Source organism: Engystomops pustulosus, chromosome 1 (genome assembly GCF_040894005.1).
Source record: "Engystomops pustulosus chromosome 1, aEngPut4.maternal, whole genome shotgun sequence".
Lineage (NCBI taxonomy): Eukaryota > Metazoa > Chordata > Amphibia > Anura > Leptodactylidae > Engystomops > Engystomops pustulosus.
This window is the reverse complement of record NC_092411.1, coordinates 50,321,702-50,344,225: the sequence shown is the minus strand read 5'-3', so window position 1 is coordinate 50,344,225 and position 22,524 is coordinate 50,321,702.

Here is a 22,524-nt window from a genome sequence, read left to right as displayed (position 1 = left end):
AGTGAAAAGGAAGCAGGAGGACGTGTGTGTACGCTACACTTAGTGGGGGCCTCCACCAGATTTTGCGCCCAGGGGCCCCCACCAACCTTTATCCGGCCCTGGACACAGACCTGATGACAGGTGTCCTTTTGTAGTTTTGTAGTTATGTAGTTTTAACAAAAAAGTATTTGCATCTGATTTTTGTTGATCTTTTCTTGTAAGTCACGCTTAGTGTTAAAAAATCTAGTACTAATGGGGTTAGGCACAATGGGGTTAGGCATAGTACTTCATAGACACTTCAGAGAAATAAGTTCTGAAACTCTGGAGTTCCTTCCTGGAAACCCAGGTAATAATCATCTTCCCCGGGTTTGCAGAGTTTTCCCATGTTGAGGTATCACTATCCAGTTCCCTGCAAAGAAATGTGAAACAAGCTCTTCTTGATGAAGGAGACAGAGTCCAGCCACAGAGAGAAGGGCAACCTGTGGTGAGGCTTGTACGGTGTTACCAGTAAACAATTTCTAGGTGTTAAACACTGCGTTCCAATATGGCTGGAGTACAGTCTAACTCCACCAAATGTACAAGATAGATCCCATCTCCACCAGACACTTCCCGGTATATTTTGTAAAGAATGAGGGGACACCTGTACTACATTAACTACAGTTTATAATTCTTCTCCTGGATTTTATAGGGCTAATTTCTCATTGGATAGATTAACTGATAGCTCTGAATCCCAGACTTCCACATATCTGTGCTCTACTGCTTGATGAATCTTTGGATAAGATGTTTTACAGTTGGGACAGGTCATGGGCAGGCGGGGGATAAAGGTCAAAAAAGGGCCCAAACTCTGTGGAAGCTGAGTCAGCATTCATTAAAGAGGCTTATTGCTAATACTCCAGCCAGGATAGAGTCATGCCTGGATTACAGGCCTCCAAGGAATCCCCAGACTGTATAGAGGTGCCATCAACTAAATGGCCAAATCTAATGTTAAAAACGCTTCCCAGCAAAGGAACCTATGTCTGCCCAAACTATATAAGTGACCAAATTTAGTGTTGAAAATTAATACCACCCATTTCTGTTTATGGTTCTGAATTCAAACTACATAAAGTTTTACAATTCCACATAGACTTCTCCATTGTGGCTTTCTAGTTCTCAGACAAGAATCTGGAGTTAAAGGAAACCTGTCACCACATTTTAATAGAGCTAGTGACAGGTTCCAATAGAGCCCTATTAACTAACTGACACATCCTTCTTTAAAAAAATTGTTTCCATTACATCCCCGTAAATCAACTTGATCTTATATTACCTGGCATCATAGGAGGGTGTTCTGCTCGACCACAGCTCCTATCTACTCCTTCCTATGTCCGGTGTGACCTATTATGTCTCCAAAAAGGAGATCAAGCCAAATTATGCACGACTAGGTTTTTGGAAAAAACAATAATCTTTATTAAACTTAGTTAAAATCTATGATAAACATACTAAAACTGATTGCAGCGGTGGATGGGATGCACAGAAAGGAACTCTGCCCGTGAGGTCACAACATGATATTGCACATATATACAGGTAACAAAGAATTGCCTTTGGCCTGAGAGCTATATTGTTACAATGTAAATACAATCGTGTCCTTACCCATTAGATAGTCTCAGTCAGCGTGACCCGGGTAGCTCCTACAACACGATTGTATTTACATTGTAACAATATAGCTCTCAGGCCAAAGGCAATTCTTTGTTACCTGTATATATGTGCAATATCATGTTGTGACCTCACGGGCAGAGTTCCTTTCTGTGCATCCCATCCACCGCTGCAATCAGTTTTAGTATCTTTATCATAGATTTTAACTAAGTTTAATAAAGATTATTGTTTTTTCCAAAAACCTAGTTGTGCATAATTTGTCTTGATCTCCTTTTTGGAGACACAATAGGTCATATGTAGTTGCATTTTGAGCCGAATATCGGTGTACATATATCCTAGGGGTTTATACAATCTAATTGTGTCTCACATGCCACATGGCAACTAAAATTTAAAGGGATAGTCTCTCACCCTGGATAATAGTCTCCACTGTATGTTTATCCTTCCTATGTCCTATGACTCTTGTCAGCATGTCGTAGGTCAGGGGTCCCCAAACTACGGCCCGCGGGCCACATGCGGCCCCCGGACCGTTTCTATGCGGCAGTCGGGCAGGGGCTTCCGTTCGTCTGGACAGGAAGCTCCTGCCCGTCACAGTATAGTGCTCGATGCGGCCGGAGCAATGGTGGAGCGATGTGGCTGGAAAACCACCCCGGCGCACATCACTCTTTGAACCTGCATACGCGGCCACGTGATGACGTCATCACGCGGCTGCGCACCTTTTCCTGTCCAGCAGCTGCAAGAAGAAAGAAGACGCGGGAGCCAGAGGTGAGTATAGGATTTTTTTTTTTAAGCAGCAGTAAAAACATTGTGCCAGCGGGGGGCCTTAATATATGAAATAATTCATTATGGGAGCATCATATAAAATAACTAATGGTGGGGGGGACATATAAAATAACTAATGGTGGGGGCAAATAAAAAAAATAATAGCTAATGGTGGGGGGCATATAAAATAACTAATGGTGCTGTGGGGGGACATATAAAATAACTAATGGTGGGGGGGGGACATATAAAATAACTAATGGTGGGGGGGACATATAAAATAACTAATAGTGGGGGGGACATATAAAATAACTAATGGTGCGGTGGGGGGGGACATTTAAAATAATTAATAGTGAGGGGGAAACATATAAAATAACTAATGGTGGGGGGCATATAAAATAACTAATGGTGCGGTGGGGGGGGCATATAAAATAACTAATGGTGGGGGGGACACATATAAAATAACTAATGGTGGAGGGGCAGCATAGGAAATAATTAATGGTGGAGGGAGGGCATAGGTAATAATTATGAGGGACAGTCTAGTAATTAATAGGGGGGGCAGCATATTCAATAATTAATTGACCCAATTAATTAATTCATTAGGCCAGTATATAAAATAGTTCACAAGGGGGTGCAGTATATTAAATAATTAATTGAGAGGGGGGGCAGTGTATTACAGATGTGGTCACATGTACCTCTATTTATCCGGCCCTCCAACGGTCTGAGAGGGACAATGAACGGCCCCCTATGTAAAAAGTTTGGGGACCCCTGTCGTTGGTGATATCACCAGGGTGATGTCATCTAAGATCCTGTTACATTTGAAACGTATACTCCATGTAGTTGATCACATATAACCACATGTGATCCATGTGATTAGATACATACATGGATAGACATTTTAAATGTAAAAGGACCTTAGATGACATCACCCTGGTCACATGACAAGAAGTGACCAATGATGTAACAGAGCCCTATTAGTGAGACCTGTTAATCAGGAATAGGGAGGCAGGGGAATTCAGTGAACAAAAAACATCACGGGGGCTCTTGAAACACCCCCAGCATACTTTTAAAAGTTAATTTTAGAAGGAGGGGAAGGAGGACATGAATAACAAAAAAACAAGTAGATTACCATAGTCCATGTGCCTGGATCTATCAGTAAGTGCCCCAGGTTTATCATGTTTGATTTTGATGGTAGATCTTTAACTCCCAGTTGTCATTCTTGGCACCTACAGTAGAAACTACAGCTTAGTGAACAAAAAAAGAGTTCATATTGAGTGTCTTACTAATTCAACTATCTTTTGTCCAGAAGAAATGGAAAATGAAATCATAAAACTAATTAGGTTATAAATCTTTAAAATTAGAAAACAGGTAGATGGGTTTGAAACACTTTCAGGAATCCAAGAAGAATAACAAACTGAATCTAGTCATTGTCACAAATTAGAAAATATCTAAACATTTTTTTTACATTGTAGCTATTTCCAACCATAAACACACGGGTTAATCAGCATGTATCACAGCAAATAATTATGCTCCTCTAGCTTGTGTAGGGATCAGAGATGGTTTTGAGATTTAGCAGCGCAACTTTTAGATGTATTTTAAGATATAAAAATTCTTCCAAGCACATTTTAGGTGAATAAATGATAGCACAGTGTAATCTAAGCCAACATTACCGTAACTTCAAAAAAGAAAGGAATATTGACTATAGATGTTATCACAAGAACCAGTAAAATGTGTTTTCACTGATCACAAGCCTACAATTAATGGGAAATATGAAGCCATAAATCACAAGCCAAGGTGCGCAGAAGTTTTAGACCCAGACAAATTATCAGCATGATATTTTATTTCTAAATTAATCTCATTGTGTGAGAAATGTTTCAAGGAACTTCGATTTTGTTCTTTATCTTTTTGTTATTATAACTGAATGTGTTTTTGCTTATGAGATTGGACTTTTAGAAGGCAGATTTTTTTTCTTGTTTGCTTTGTGGGACTGGAATTAATAGTAAAAGAGGAGAAATGTGCTACTGAAAATCAAATGTATAAATAATAGTTATTAACTTTAAAGATATTTTCAAAAGTCATTTTAAACACAGATCAAGAATTAGTAAAAAAAAGGATCTACTGTAGTATATAATTATTTCTCAATACAAATATATATTATAAATGTATGTTTTTTTGGCAACTATGGAGATACCTTTTACAGGAAAACATTGCCTCTTAGTTATCTTATAAGGCAGCCCCCTTAACATGAAGCATATTTATTTCAGAAAGTCTAATGACATGATGCAGGTTCCCGATGGTTATTGCTGTCATAATATGGCAAAATGTTGTACAAAAGGTTATATTTTTAAAATTCTATTAAAACAGAATAAGACCTACAGTATATAAATTTAGTATCTCTGACATCATACCTCCATAAAGGAGAAGTATCATATGGAGGAATGTTTAGAATTTTTTTCCAGCTTTGCAATAGAAGGCAGGGAATGTTAAATACCATCACTAGGAAATATAATTTGTTCAGAAAACTAGCCCTCATACAGAGCTAGCACTTATACAGGAAAATAATAAAAGTTATGGAATTTTAACCCCTTCATGACTGAGAGTCATAGGTACCCGAATGTCCATGTTAAATTTTGCTGTTCTATTATGCACTGCTAAATGATGATACCTTTGGAAAAGCTTCCCATATAATTACAATGGGAAGCCTGAGCCAAACCCGCGTCGGTGCACACAGTCATCCCCGGACACCAGAGCTTTTCTACCTTATTTAAGCGGTAAGGACTAGCCTGACACTACAAATCTACATTACCTGATTTAACACTTGTTTTTATTTGACACAAGCGTTTTTCTGTGCCAACACATGCTGTGGATGCCTAATGTGGATACAATATTTGTATATAATCTAGTCCCGTTTCATAACAATATGTCACCTTAGCTCCTGAGTTTGTCTGGGTTTGCCTGTGTTCAGTCTGCATTGCTACTGTAACCCCACATGAATTTAATATGCTTTTTAACCTTGTATTTGTGTCATAATCTATGTTAATAAAATTAGCATTTTATTTCACTACATTTTGCCATCTATGTCCTGCCCTGTTTCCCTGGGTTGCCTGGGATAAAATAGGTTGTATAATAACAATACTTTGTATCATGACATTTGAGACTTTATTGGCAGGAATTGCCAATATTCCCCCTCCATGCCACATGGGTAGGGCTGGTATCAGACTATAGCCTGCATCAGGTGCAATGTATATCACTCTTAAAACTGGAGTAAGATTCTGCCCCAATGATTGTGGGTTTTTTTTATTGTGAGATCATTCCAGATAAATTGATATATTGGGGGTCATTTACTAAGGGCCCGATTCGCGTTTTCCCGACATGTTACCCGAATATTTCCGATTTGCGCCGATTGTACTTTAATTGCCCCGGGATTTTGGCGCACGCGATCGGATTGTGGCGCATCGGCTCTGGCATGCACGCGATGGAAATCGGGGGCGTGGCCGAACGAAAACCCGACGGATTCGGAAAAACCGCCGCATTTAAGAAAAAAAATGTGTCGCGAAAATTACACTTACCTTCACCAGGTATAGGCCGGTGAATTTCAGGGCATTCCAGCGCGCCTCCGGGGAACTTCAGCGCAGCAGCGCCACCTGGTGGACAGCGGAGGAACTACCTTAGTGAATCCCGGTCGGACCCGAATCCACCGCAGAGAACGCGCCGCTGGATCGCGAACGGACCGGGTAAGTAAATCTGCCCCATTGACTGTTCACAAATGCAAAATAAGTGTATTTAAGCAATCTCCTTATCCAAAATTAAGGTCGGCGCAGGTGTATTACTATTAGTCAAAAGATCTTTGCCATTGACAGCACCAAATTAAGTGCATCTTAGGCTCATCATCAGTTTGACCGATAATTCTGAGAAGCCACAGTATCTGGACCAATGAGAAAGTGGCATTAACACCAAAACACATCCTGATCAGGAGACCACTTCTGAGAAGCAAGTTACCCGACTCACCTGTATTAGAAAAAATATTTTGGAGCTTTCTGATTTTATAACCATAATTTTGTGCAGCCTTCTTGTACAGGTAGAAGTTGGGCATTTTTTTTTAAAGTTCCTCTACCTCAAGTTTCTCTACCTCTCTAGTCAATCCTACCATGGCCATTTTACAGTGGCGATATCTAAAATATTTGTCACTAAATGAGTGGATCGTCTCTCACTCCTCAGCTTGAAGGCTGTCCAGACTGTGCACAAGAGTTTGTATCCCCCAAGCAGAATCACAATGCAAGAAAGGAAATTTACTTCTCAGCACAAAATGAAGATCTGTTGATCTGACCCTGGTAAACCTCACTAATTTTTGTCAATTTTTTAATACTTGAAACATTGAGAGATCTTTGTATACCTTAATATACAATATTACCAATGTTCTCATGTAATCAAAATAATGAGCAAGACCATCATTACTGTTACAGTAAAGCAAAGTGCAGGCAACAAAAGAGTTAAACGAGATGGGTTATTGCACATTTCTGTACTGTAATCGATTTGTATTTCCGCAGACTATGTAACCTTTACAGATGTGACAGCAGTTAAAGTTTACCAAATGCCTTTGGTGATTTGTAGTGTCACAGAGTGACACATGTGACTGATGTATTTCTTTAGGGAAAGCTTTGTTTTATTCCCTTTGCGTCCTTCTAGATAGATGAATTGTGAATAAAGCAATGGGGAGAACTCTCTATAAGAATATACCGTAAATATATACATATGGAGAGAGATGACAGGTTGGCCAACATTTGGGAAGCTGCACCATGGGAGCGTGACTTGCCATTTTGTAAGGCCTTTACCATTAAAATGACTTTCATCGGACCAAACACTATGGTACATACAGAAAAAAGAAAAAGGACAGGTAAGAAAAATACCTTATATACTGGAGTATAAGCTGACCCAAATGTAAGCCAAGGTACTAATTTTGCTCGAGTAAAAGCCTAGGGTGGGAAACGCATTGGTGCCAGCCCATGACCCCCAGTATATAGCTAGCTAGCCTCCTGCCCCCAGTATATAGCTCGCTAGCCCAAGGACAAAGTTTATAGCCTGCCTCCTGCTCCTAGTATATTGCCAACATATGTCCCCAGTAAATAGTTAGTAGCCCCCTATTATATAGTCAGCCAGTGCCCCCTAGTATATAGCCAGGGCCCCCTAGTATAAGGCCTGCACCTGCCCCTTAGTATATAGCCAGCCAGTGCCCCCTAGTATATAGCCTGCAACTTTCCCTTGTATATAGCCTGCACATGCCCTCTATTGCTGGCATAGCTACTGCTGACATCATAGTGTGCACCAGCCAGTGTTCATGGACATGCCGCTGCCGACAGAAGAAGAGAAGACTCAAAGGTGAGTTTTGACATTATTCTTTTTCTTCACTAGAGAATAAGCCAAGTTTGAGTTTTTCAGCACTTTTTTAGTGCTGAAAAACTCACCTTATACTCAAGTATATATGGTAATCCAATAACTGATAAACAGGTAGAAATGGTATACATATCATTTTAAGATTAAGAAGATTAGGTATATCTAGTTTATATAGATAGATATAGTTTTATATAGAGCCACAAAAAATTTCACAGGAAAAATAATTTATGCATGATCCCAGATAAGTCCACAATGATGCTATAGGTCTATATGGCCCGGAAGTAGAGATACAGACATAGTAAATGAGGCTTTAGCACACAATGGATCTATCTAGGGCAGATTTATAATAGCAATAAATGAGGATAGTTTAACATACACATGCGGGATTGCTGGAGGGCAATAGGAAGCAAGGAATAGTGGCCAGCACCTCACCTCGGGTAGCTAGAGCGCCTCAAAGCTTTGGAAAACGTGTTGTAATTGCTGTGGGGGCTGGACCAGAAATGAGAGGAGGTGACGTTGGGCAAGAAAGGAGGCGTGTCAGAAAGGTATTGCTCGCAACCAGGTCAGTAGATGTACGTCATGGTTGGCGTGACGGAACTTTCGGTTTCACAAGTCACTTAAGATGTGTGACCCGCTCAGAGCTGAGAAACAATGCTGGAACCATAGGTAAGTATGTAGATGTTATAGAGAACACAAAAAGAATGAAAAAGAAGGAGCAGCCCACCAGTATCCTGAGTGTTAACTGATCTGTAATACAGAAACAGGAATTAATGACAAATAATGTCACATGTTAATCAAAGTAACCATGACAATCATATAAGATTTAATAAACAAAGCATGAGTGGCAATTCAAATACTGGTATCAGGAAACCATAAATAAAGATGTACAATATTTAACCTAGAAAACTCTACATCTTGTACTCCCTGTTGAGTCTCCTAGGGAATAGTGGAGCTGATTTACTTACCCGGTCCTGTTGTGATCATGTGGTGCGTTGTCTGCCAGGATTCACTAAGATCGTACGGCCGAGTTCCTGCATCCGTCGCTTCTGCGGCGAGGTCTGTCGGAGTTCGCCTGCTTTTTCCCGGTGCATGTAAATCCGTGTCTTGCGACACATTTCAAAATGCGCTCTGCTGACCCTTAGTAAATGAGACCCAGTGTGTCTAACTGTTGGATCTATAAGGCCTCTCATCTAAGTAGAACTCGGGTCTAAACACCACCATGTCTCTTCTGTGGTACTTGCTCTAATACCTGAAAGTTGTGAAGGGGAATGTCTAGCTTCGGCAAACAATACCATCACCACCATCATCTCCATCCAGCCATTTACCAGCTTAAGGGTCCTCTCATATACCCTGAGGCCAGGGACACTACATACAGAGAGCTCCTGTGGAAACTACTACCACCAGCATCATCATCTAACACCAGTGCGGCCCCCTCATCACTGACTTTCTCAGCAACCAGGGAGTTATAGAGGAGATAGACCCCAGCTAGACAAAATGATAAGGGGTATGGAGGGTATTAGTTATGAGCAAAGATTAAAACAACTAGATTTAATTAGTCTGGAAAAGAGACGACTACGAGGGGACATGATTAATTTATATAAATATATGAATGGTCCATACAAAAAATATGGTGGTAAGTTGTTTCAGATTAAATCAAATCAAAAGACGAGGAGGCACTGTCTCCGCTTGGAGAAATCAAGGTTTAATCACCGGAGGCGACAGGGATTGTATACTATGAGAACTGTCAATCTGTGGAATAGCCTGCCTCAGGCGCTGGTCACAGCAGGGACAGCGGAGAGCTTCAAGAAGGGTCTAGATGCCTTTTACACCTTAATAACATTGATTGTTATGCTATATAGAATTGTTTCCCCTAAATCCCTTCCTCATCCAATCCCTACCCTTCCTTGGTTGAACTTGATGGACAAGTGTCTTTTTTCAACCGTATAAACTATGAAACTATGAAGTATAATGCCCATCATCATCATCATTCCTGCATTAAACTATATACCCTCTCTGGGCTGCTTGAGGCATTTCTACTGCATCTGCATGTCAATGTATATATTTCTATCAGCAAGTATTGTATAAAATTCATCTTACAGCACAATACCAATGGATCTACAGAAACACATATTTAACCAAAAAAAGTTTGTAAGTTCATCTGGGAACATTCATTTATTTTTATTTCTGCTAATTTAATTTCCTTTAGTTTCCTACAATGTTGTTCCACGCACAATTAGGGACACAGGGGTCTCGGCTTGCCTGTGCCTATCATTCTTTAAGAGTGAAGTCAACAAGTTCAATCCGTTCCATGATGCAGAGCCTTTCCATTATTAACAGAGACATTTGCTTGATTTCAATCAATACATAATTTGGTAGACAATTATTTGTGAGTGGTATAAGTGCTTTCACCATTTTAAAGCACAAGCAAGGAAATGAAGAAAAACAGAGCACTTCAACCCTCATGTCTAATGACTAGGATACTGGCGTTTTTAGCAAGGCAAAGTATAATAACATAAATATACAAAATATATATATATGATTTTTATTTTTAATGTCAAACATAATATGTCTAGTGCTGTTTCTATAAATAACAGCCAATTCAGGAGTAATCAAAAAAAGTGTATCTATCCTGCTCTGGACCAAGCCTATTGGGCTGTCTCCAACTACTTGGCACTTCCAGCCTTCCCCTAAGGGCTTTTCCATGTTTCATGAAAAAAAAAAAAACCTAAGGCCTGTAGCACAAAACCGCTGTCTAAAATCCTAATTTCCCTAATGACTGGTACGGTGACTGGTACGGTGCCAAGTAACTGGTGGAAGGCAAATGTGGTTCCAATATTTTTAAAAGGCTCTAGAACACCAGGCAATTACAGGCCTGTAATTGTGGGGAATTGTAAGTTTTACAAAAACACTACACACAGCTGTATGTGACAACACATGGTATAATAAGTGACAGCCAGCATGGGCTTACTAAGGTGTCAGACTAACCTGATCTGCTTCTATGAAGAGGTGAGCAGATGCCTGGATGGAGGAGCTGCTGTGTATATTGTTTTCTTGGGCTTTGCAAAGGCATTTGACACTGTACCTCATAGACGCCTGATGGATAAAATAAGGTCTATTGGTTTGGCAGGAATCATTTGCAATTGGATTGAAAACTGTCTGAAGGATCATAGGATCATATGGTCAATGATTCCTACTCAGAATGGAAAAGAGACGACTAAGAGAGGACAGGATTCATTTATATAAATATATGAATGGTCCATATAAAAAATGTGGTGGAAAATTGTTCCAGATTAAAGCAAATCAAAAGACAAAGGGGCACGGTTTTCATGTGGAGAAAACAAGGTTTTCTAACCAGAGGCGACATGGATTGTTTACTATGAGAACTATCAATCTGTGGAATAGCCTGTCTAAGGCGCTGGTCACAGTAGGGAAAGCAGATGCCTTTTTACACCTAAATAACATTGACGGTTATGTAATATAGAATTGTTCCCTTAAATACCTTCCTCATCCAATCCCTTCCCTTCCTTGGTTGAACTTATGATACTGTCCTCAGAATTTGTGGCCAGATAACGGCCCCCATAGAGGTTTATGGCACTGGATCATGGTGCGGTGAGCACTCTGTGTCTCGCTGCACCATAACCTGGCCATGACCTGGCCAGCGGCCTACATATCCTGTTTTTTTCCAATCAGAAAGCAAGATTTTGTTAATTGGATCAATGCTGACATGATTTATTTTTCACCAGCACAGTTATATAAAATGAGGGTGAGGGCTGACGATAGATGTTTCAGGTGTGGTGGACAAGAAGCGGATTTTGCTCACGTCATTTGGTTTTGCCAAATAATGGGAGAGTTTTGGCATAAGTTTTTTGCTTATATTTTGAATCTTTTGAGAACAAATATCACCCCAACAATGCGGGTGGCTATTTTGAGAGATATGGAGGGTCAAGTAGATCAAGGGTCACAGCTATTGGTGCAGAGAGTTATGCACCTGGGAAAAGTGTATATTGCTAGAAACTGGGGGAACGCAGGGGCTATCTCTAAAGAAGGTTGGATCAAATTGGTCGATAAAATTAAGCAATATGAAAAAGTTTGGTTCAAAAGGCAAGGATTGGTAGGAAGGAAAAAATGGGAAAGTTTATGAGGTAAATGGAGTTCTGAACCTTAGTTAGGGAAAAAACTATTACAATTATTAGTTTCGGTTTTTTTTTTTTAATTTTCTCTTTTTCCCGTCGGTATGGAGAGGGGGGAAAGAGGTAGGGAGGAAGGGTTAATTGTGATTTATTGTATGTAACGGTGACTAATTTAAAGAAAGGTGGTCTTTGATATAAAGGAAAGAAATGTAGGTAGCACGCCTACCAAAGTGTATCAAATGGAAATGATATTACATGTATTGGAATTTGTTTTGTAACTGTTGCTATTGATACTAATAAAATGTTCTTCATGCCTAAACAAAAAAAAAAAAAGAGTGCTCCATTTCAGAACAGGGTGGAGTGGTGTATGTGATCTTCAATTGAAAGTACTGTTTCTTTCTTTATTTTATCTGAAGCCCATTTTCTATGGATTTTCCTTGTTTTTAAGGGAGAGATGAGCTTTGGTGACTTTTTTTTACTACTTGTTGTTCAGCATGCTTTTTTACCAAATTACTCCTCTCAAGTTCACCTTTTTTGCCAGGAAATATAGAAGATGAAATATCTAGTCACTAGGAAGTACAATTAGTACTGCAGAAAATAAGCTCCCATATAGCTCTGAAAATAGGAAACTAAAGAAAGTTATGGATATTTAAAGACAGTGAAAATTAGAAACGCAAAAAAACAACCATGGCCTGTTCCTTAAAGGGTAAAAAGTATCTCAAATCAGTTACTCTTTAAACTGTTTGTCTTGAAGAGTACAAATTACGACGCACTACTCAAAACTGGAGTGAGTGGCATGAAACCTGAAAATGTCACAATATTTTAGTATAAATAGCCCAAAGTATTAAAAATGTTTTTTGACCTTTTTACAGCATTCTGCCGTTCTGGGAATGTTTATTCTTATGAGCATGATTATACGAGAGGCCACCTTGCCTGAGCTAATTAAAATGTGAGGCCACCTCTCATTTAAAACATCTTGGCTTTTAACTATTAGAACAAAAATTTAGCAAAAATTGAACAAATTGAACAAACATTTAGCAAAAATGCAAAAAAGAAACAATTGATAAATCTTTCTAAGAACTGCACAAAGAACCTGCCTTTCTAGGCCAAAATTGAAAACAATGAAACTAGAGAAACTGCTCCCAAATAATGCACAGACAAATCACATATGTCACACGTGAAAAACATCTAAAACCATAAAAACTTGAGTAGACTGAAAGTCATTTTGACTATAAGTAATTTTTTAGCCTTTGCTTTATGATCCTTCATCTTTTTTTAAAGCGTATAAATTCAAATACTCTTATATTCAAATATAAGTCTAACCCTTATAGAAAATGTTGTAACACATAAAGCTACAACAAGTGGAGAGAGCTTGAGTCATATTTAAGAGAAAAGTTTCTAGGATGTTCCATAGAGAACATAAAAGTGGAAAAGAAATGTATTGGTTACAGTGGAAAAAAAAACATCAGCAAAGAAGAAAGTAAAGTGAAGATGGATGAAAATGATAAAAATTAATCAACTATTGATTTTCTTCAACCTATGTTTCTACAACTGCATCAAGCCCTAACTTTCATCGCACTTGAAGACACAGAAGCTGTAGTTATGGTTGTGATAGCCACAGGATGGAGACCAATGCATTTACCCAGGTACATCTAATTAAGTGTCTTTGAAAACCAAATTGTTAATTTTCTCCACAATAGAATGAAATTGGTGATAAGGCAGCCAATTTTTTAGCTTTATGGTAAGCAACTTTTTTTTTATAATAACAGCCAGTGAAAAAATAGGAATTAATGATGTCCATTCTTAGAATGTCCTAGAAACAATTAACAGGGATAAATAATCACAATATTGTTTTTTTTCCAAAACAAATATAATTAGAACAATTAATTACACGGTTCCACTACCATGCACATACAATAACGAAAACAAGAATGTGTTTATTGAAAAAAAATTTAGCCGAGAACAAAATACAAAAGCAAAATATAAAAATAATACAAAACTGGAACAAACAGAATGCTCAAGCAGCCTACACTTTCACCTCTTCAATATCAGTCTTTCATATTTAATGTGATACGTCCCAAAACAGTCATAAAAACGGCAAGCAACAAAAAATCAGTTTTCTAAAAATATTAGTTTCAAATCAAATGCGTAAGTACTTGCAGTTGCTGTGGTTATTGTTTGAATATAGATTCTGTTTTAAAAGGTGGGTCACATAAACACCCAAGGTTATTCACTGTTTCCATTTGTGAAAATAAGAACAACTTGAGTTGAAATGGTTTTTAATGTGATGTATTTCAAGGTTGAGGTCAGGAGAAAATGCCATAAACTTTTTGAGTTGTTATTATTCTGGGAGGAGCTGTGAAAAAAATACAGAAACCAACTTAGACATTGGTCTTATTTCATGAATATAAAATAAAATATTCATTTATTCTAGACTTTAGCACCTTTAGTAGCTTTTTCAAAAAGCAATGTTTCTTAAACAAATTGACCACTCCATGACTATAAACATGGAAAAAAATCATCATAAATATCTGGTACGATTTGTAGCACTACATACATTGCAATGCATTACAATTTAGAAGAACAGCTTGACACTTGTTTTTAAAATAAGGGTATATTCACATAAATCAAATGTGTCAAACTGTGTTTCTCCCATTATATAGGAAGACACTACAAATATTTAAAAGGGTGAATCAATTATTAGTCCATATAAACTTTTGTATGTTTTCCTTTACAAATCTTGAAACCCAGAGGTGGACCAGCTAGATATAAGGGGATGTATTTGCCTCCAGCTTAAAAGATATCCAGTTGCGGTGTTGGTGCCCCCAAGATAATTTTTTCCAATGCCCCTCACCAGTATACTCAACCAGTGCAACATAGAAAAACGGGAATAGGTAGACCTTTCCAATGGTGAGTCTATACATGGCAAAGAAAGTGGTGGGAGATAACAAGCAAAACTTCTCCTCCTTCTTCTCTACTATATCATGTAAGTCATACACTACTGATTGATGGCTAGCAGTCTGTCACTCCAAGAGGTAGAGCTAGGTTAAATAAGTATTATGAGGAGAGGTAAAGAGTAACTCAGCCCTGGTACTAATCCATCACAACTGTCAATGCTTTCCACCCTAAATTACTGCCCCCAACTGAGTGACATTCCATGAAATATCTAAAGTGACTAACACGGAAGAGGGGAAATAAACAATTGTCAAGCTGATGAGTCAAAACCAGGAGAGTGAAAGAAAACAAGATCCCAAACTAGAGGATTATGAATGTCCAATCCAAAGAAACAACAAGATAGCAGAGTGGTATGATGCTCACCACGTAGTAGGTCAGAAAAACTGAGTCAATGTTAGGTAGATAGTGTCCAGGTGTAGCGCAAAACACAGGTAGGTTTATCCAAAAACTGGTAATGCTCCTCAGGTTGCAGTAAGCATTATACCAGATTTACACGTTACTGAGAGGCACCTGAGCAGATACCACACCCAGCTTTAACCCTTGCTGGCCTCTTCACTCAAAACTGTGAACAGCAGCCAAGGCAAGTACACTGCACTTATAACAATACATAGCCACCACAACTAGATATGATATACACAATACGTTTTATATATCTTTTCAGTACTTCATGTGTCAAAAGCAGCACATCAAATGTCAAAATCAGCACATATTTCCTACTTGATTCAAAAATGTCTTTCACAATTTATAAGACATTATTCTTATTTATTTAACCTTCTTGCTATGGTGACATGGGCTAACACTCAGAGACAGATGGATAGACCTGGAGGTATCTCTCAGTCACTGTCAAGGGATCACCCGGGGAGCCAAAGAGATATATGGGGAAACAAAAGAAAAGGACACGCTGGCCTCACGTAATAGGTCTTAAAGGATATATGCTTTAATGAGTAGAGAAAATTGCTCACCTTAGAACATGAGCATAAGCGCATGTAATACGATGATCAATGGCAGCCGAAGTCTCCTTGTCAACGTATCCCGTGCCAGAAGGCGGTTTTCAAGTAGATATACCCAACTTATATGCAAGAAACATACAATGGGTATAGAAACATCAATAGTAACGGACAGGTTGGTGAAGTAAATTTTAATAAATTATCCAATGTGAAGGGGACCAATTGATTGTGAGAAAACATACATATTCGATGAAAATTTATAATTTGGGAAGCTTACCATTCAGTAGTTGTAATGTCACAGTGGAAAACTATGGAGAAATTTTTAGATGAAGACCGGAAGTGACGTGTTATTAAGTATACTATCGCTAGGCCAGAATTAGCCAAAGAGATGTACCAAGGGGTGTGAGCCTGCGATTGCTAAGCAACCAGTGAAGCGGTATGTGAAAGAGGAGACACTATAAGAGCAAGGAAGGCTGGAAGGGACAAATCACAGAGCGAACATACAGGATCATAGCGCACAAAAAGAAAAGCCCAAGGTGAGTATGTCACCAGGTGTATTATCATATGAGCCGGCAATTGCTAAGCAGCCAGGGATGCGGTGTATAGAAAAGGAGAGACTACCAGAACAACGGAAGCCTGGAAGGGACAATAAATAGGACATACAGGATCATAGAGCATGGGAGAGAAGCCCATGGTGAGTATGCTACAAGGTGTATTATTGTTGTTATTAATGAACATTAGTGCAACGAAAAAAAATCCCATCTTGGTAGATTTTTACATGGATTCAATAACAGCATTGATGCAATTCGGATGTAGGGTGCCTAACTTAAATATCCAATAGGATTCTCTTCTGTTTAGAGTTTTCACTCTATTTTTACATTCAGGTGGTATCTGCTCGATAGGAGTCAAAGTAAGGTTCTTAAAGAGACAATTCTTTTCAATTGTTAAATGTCTTGTTAAACTACCGTATTTTCCGGACTATAAGGCGCACTTAAAAGCCTTGGATTTCCTTGGAAATCCAAAGTGCGACTTATAGTCCGGTGCGCCCTATGTATGGCACAGGGCAGCGGACCATACTTACATAGGTCCCCGCTACCGGAGACCGGAGACAGCAGATCTCCAGCGGGAACTGCAGACCACGCGGCACGAACAACTTCTGCCGCGTGGTCTGCAGTTCCCGCTGGAGATCTGCTGTCTCCAGTAGCGGGGACCTATGTAAGTATGGTCTGCTGCCCTCCTCCACCTCCCCCTCACCTTCCCCACTCACCTTCCCCGCGTCGCGTCCCGTCGGGTCTCCGCTCCGCCCCCGGACCTCCGCCACGCCCCCGACCCTGCGCCTTATAGTCCGATGCGCCTTATATATGGAATTATTACATATATAAGGCGCATCGGACTAATGCGCCTTATATTCCGGTGCGCCTAATGGCCCGGAAAATACGGTATGTTTCAGAAATCCCACCTTAATCTTGTGTCTATGCCGTTCATTCTTATATGGAGTGTCTGAATTATGCAGCCCACGTACTGTAGACCGCAGGTGCAGTTGATGACATATATTACAAAGTCGGAGGCACATGATAATTCTTGCTTAATGTAGGAAATTTCTCCTATATGAGAAGACTTAAGGGAGGTGGTCCCAACATTCAACATTGAACAGCATAAACATTGTTTGTGGCCACACTTCTTGATACCCTTCTTAGCTCTTAAAAGGTTTGTATGGGGGACCATTGGTCTGAGTTTACTGGGGGCGAGAATATTCTTTAGAGTGGTGGCTTTTCGAAAAGTAATCATGGGTTTATTTGGAATATACCAAATAAACCCATGATTACTTTTCGAAAAGCCGTGAAACCGTGTAAAATTCTCCCAAGATGGGATATTTCTTTGTTGCACTATCGTTCATTAATAACAACAATAATACACCTTGTAGCATACAAACCACGGGCTTCTCTCCTGTGCTCTACAATCCTGTATGTCCTATTAAATGTCCCTTCCAGGCTTCCGTTGCTCTGGTAGTGTCTCATTTTATATACACCGCATCCCTGGCTGCTTAGCAATTGCCAGCTCATATGATAATACACCTGGTGACATACTCACCTTGGGCTTTTCTGTCTGTGCGCTATGATCCTGTATGTTCGCCCTGTGATTTGTCTTATCCAGCATTCCATTGACTTAGTGTCTCCTCTTTCACATCCCGCGTCTCTGGTTGCAATCGCCGGCTCACACCCCTTGGTAGATCTCTTCGGCTATTTCAGGCTGTTGCATAACGATAGTATACTTAGTAACACGTCACTTCCGGTCTTCATCTAAAACCTTCTCCATAGTTTTCCACTGTGACATTACAACCAATGAATGATAAGCTTCTCAAATTATAATTTTTCATGTAATATGTATGTTTTCTCACAATCAATTGGTCCCCTTCACATTGGATAATTTGTTAAAATGTACTACACCAACCGGTCCGTTACTATTGATGTTTCGGGATGAGGTAATCTGTCCCGTTAATGTTTCTGGTTCCCCTGTCATTTTCTGTATATAAGTGTGTCGCTTACAATGTTACACTATGCCTGAAGAAGGCTCATGTACTGAGGCGAAAAGCGCCGTATTTTTATGCATTTTTAATAAATGCCTCCTTCTTCGGGCATGTGTGTCTTCTACACATGTGCTTATTTATACATACGGTGAACGTCTCAGTAAATACAATTGCACAAACATAGTATGTAACACATGTATAAAGATCTTGTATACCAATATTTCTTATTTGGAAGGTACTCAAGCCATTCATGAAGCATTGTGTAAAATACTAGAACTAGACAATGGGGATTATTTATTAAGGGTCCCGGGGCCGCATCAGGTTTCCCGACTTTTTGGGGATCACCTCGCACACGATCGGATTATCTCACAGTTGCGCCGGCTTTCATGCGACACAAATCGGGGATGGGTCGTCAGACAATCCGACGGATTCATACTAAGCTCGGGATTTAACATTTTAATTTGTGTCGCATCCAATGCACTTCCATGCACCTGAAGGAAGATGGTGAACTCTGGCGGACCTGAGTGGGGAAGTGACACATGCAGGATATCTGGCAAACAATTTCATGAATCGCGGCAGAGTTCCTCCTCATCGGACAGTCCAGATCAGGGATCGCCCAGGGACCAGGTAAGTAAATGTGCCCCAATGTGTTCTTGGTTTTGTTAATTGTCAATTGTCTTTGTTAGATTAGATCCTTCAAAATAATTATTTTTGATTTGGTGATGAGCATTACGTGCAACTACAGGGATCCTCCATGGGGGCCCCTGTGGCTCCAAGTTATGCTAATATGTGTGTCTTTTGTGGAGTGGAGATGAAACATCTTTGAATCAATTTGTGGACTACTTGAATAGTTGTAAACCTCTTATTCCGTTTTTGATGGAAAAAGATGTTAATGTAATTCATTATTTGGATGTAGAAATTTGGAGAAGTAGGTGCAATACCAAATTTGTTACAAATTTGTTCAAAGCCTATAGACAGGAATAATATGCTGTTACCGAGTAGTCATCAAGCTCTTCAAATATTTAAGGGGATACCGAAGGGACAGTTTGTCAGAGCCAAATGAATCTGTAGTAATAATAAGTCTTGTAAACACATGGAAGTGATGATAAAAAAGTTTGGTGATAGAGGGTATGATGTTAAAGAAATGGAAAAAGTGTGATTGGAGGGGTTTTGCGATCCCCAAAGAAAAAGACAAAAAAGATCAAGAAAAAAACATCTAATGAACAATTACTGTTTATATTGAGATATGAGGTTCATGCTCAGCTCATTAAGCATAGCATTATAAAAAATTGGCAAATCCTTCAGCATGACCCTAAAATTGGTGTCATGTTTAGAGACTGCCCTAAGTTTTGTATTAAAAAGGTCGGTCAATTGCTAATGAGCAAATAAGATCAGATATGAAACTGAAACAAATATCCAAACAACAGTTTTTCCATACACAAAAAAGAGGTACTTTTGCCTGTTTATCTTGCCAACACTATTCGGCTATCATAATAGGTAGCTAACTGAATCACCCAACTAAAGCCTATGCCATCAATGTGAAAGGCTTCTTTACATGTGACAGCCAAAGTGTTGTTTATATAGTAAAATGTCCTTGCGGGCTGGCTTATGTAGGTTAGACATCCAGATGCATGAAAATTAGATTGAACGAACATAAGTCTATGTAATAGACAATATTTGTCTAAAGAAGAAGAAGTTACCAATAAAAATAATAAAAGTGACACTACATGAGCCTAGAAATACCGATGGCGCCGGCATCCTTGAGAGTTAGCCTATACTCCTCATGAGACGGCACAGGGAACACCATGCTGGGCCATCCTAATACAACAAATCAGCTGGTTTCTTCATACCTAGAGCCCCCTACGGTTCAAATGACTCATATATTTAAGAACTAACGCACCAGCTTTACTGCGATTGGTTTATCAGGACTACTACTACTAAACAATTTCATCTTACTCTGAATGCTTAAATATAGATCCACAACCAAGCTAATTTTCTGTATGCCTCGTTCTTTATATACTGTTTGTTATGACTGTTTATATACTGTTTATATACTGTAGACTGTTAGGCCTCTGTTTGTTAAAATCTTTCTTTGAAAAGTCCAATAAACTTCATTGAACAAAAGAATAAAAGTGATGTTAACAAACACAAATAAGCGTAGATTTTAAACAAATAATTGTACGGTAGCGAACTTATGATGGCAAGTATTGGAACAAGTTGAAGGATTAGATTGTTAATCGATGAAGAACAGGCTTCTACAGAGAGCAGTCTTTTGGATAGATAAATTGTGTACAATGCGCCCTAATGGGCTTAATAAACAATGTAATTTCAGTGTTTTTCTCTAAAACAGCCAGAGTTAGTTTTTGCAATGTATAAGAGCTTCCACTGATTGAGTAAGATAAGTGTTATAACGATTTTAAACTATTTTTTAGCCCATGTTACCAAGTCTTGTGGATATCCTATACATTGTGAAAGACATTTTTGAATGAAGAAGAATATATTTTTGACATTTGATGTGCTGTGTTTGACACATGATGTGCTATCAGAAGATATATAAAAAGTATTGTGGATATTATATCTAGTTGTGGTGTTGGTGGCTTTGTATTGTTATATGTCCATAAGTGGAAAAAGAGGAATTCCATGGGTTCCAGTGCGTTCATAGAAGCCGTATTGAATTGTTGAAGTGCTCTGCACTCACACATGACTTATAGGGGAAGCATAATAAGGCATATAATAATGAAAGGTCTGATACATAGTAATTGGGTTCTTCAGTCACTCTACTATTTTTTTTTTTAATATGCAATGTTGCTACTGTTATCATTATCATACACCCCTGCAAAATTGTGTGTCTTTAATATTAATTAGCTGACTTGCTGTAACCAGTTGCCGCTGCTCTCAAATATGGCCGCCTACTTTGTTGTTATGCTACAATTCCCATGATGCATTTCCTTCTTGTTGCCAGCAGTGCTCGTCCACATTTTGCACTGCGTGGCATCTGGCTGCATCCCACATCCCACGAGCGCTGCAGGTATGAACCAGGGCGCAACCTGGTGGGAAGAGGGAGAGAACATTGCACATGTCCGACAGATGATAGGAGATTGTACATCGGTCGTTACCATGGAAATCAAGTAGTAGTATTAAATTTGAAATGTTGAGAAGGGTGAAGTATTTTTAATAACATGTAATTAGGTATTTGTTATGTATACAATGATGTATTACTGTGAAGGCAATCTTTGCCAGCGTAAAACCCCTTTAAATAGTGTTGGGAGTTGGGGAAGTGAGGGATTGGTAAAGTGGATGAAAAAAACTAGATGAAAAAAGACTAATGGACACAGAGAATAACAAAAACCATCAAAAATACATTAACATCATTGGACATTATTAAACCCATTACAGGCAGTCCCCTGGTTATGTACAAGATATGTTCTGTAGGTTTGTTCTTAAGTTGAATTTGTATGCAAGTTGGAACTTTATATTTTATAATTGTAACTCTAGACAAATTTTTTTTGGTGTCTGTGACAAATGGATTTTAAAAATGTTGGATTGTCAGAAGAACCAGTATTAACAATAAAGCTTCATTGTAGACAATTTTGATATCTATTACAGCTGTTTATTGTAGCCTAAGGATAAAGTACAGAAATTTAACAATATCCAGAGGTCCATTTGTAACTAGAGGTTGTCTAAGTCGGGTGTTCTTATGTGGGGGACAGCCTATATTATGGTTTATACAAAATTCGTACAAAATGAATCCAGAAAGATTTGGATTCTATTTGATGATAAAAATTACCAGATTCATACCAAATAGGCAAATAGATTCCCTTATCTATTCCCAGAGTGTTCCTTTAATTACTGGAATAAAATGCATTTGCTCTGCTAACTACAATATAATTCAAAATTGAAACAATACAATAAGAAACCTACATCCATCCTGAATAAATAGAACGTTCATCTTATACTTCTAAATTTTCTAAATTTCAAATCTTTGCAATATGTACAATATAAATATGTGAAATGATATTCTAAAAATATAATGTTACTAACATCTTAGGATAGCGGCAAAGTGACACTGGGAATAATCACAAGTAAAAGTTCTTTACTTATCTCCCTTACTAGCCAGTCAGCAGGGAATCAAATATTAGACAGTGTGTGTGGTATAATACTTACACTAAAGGGTTTAAGACCCTAGCAAACTACATTTCAACTTTATCTC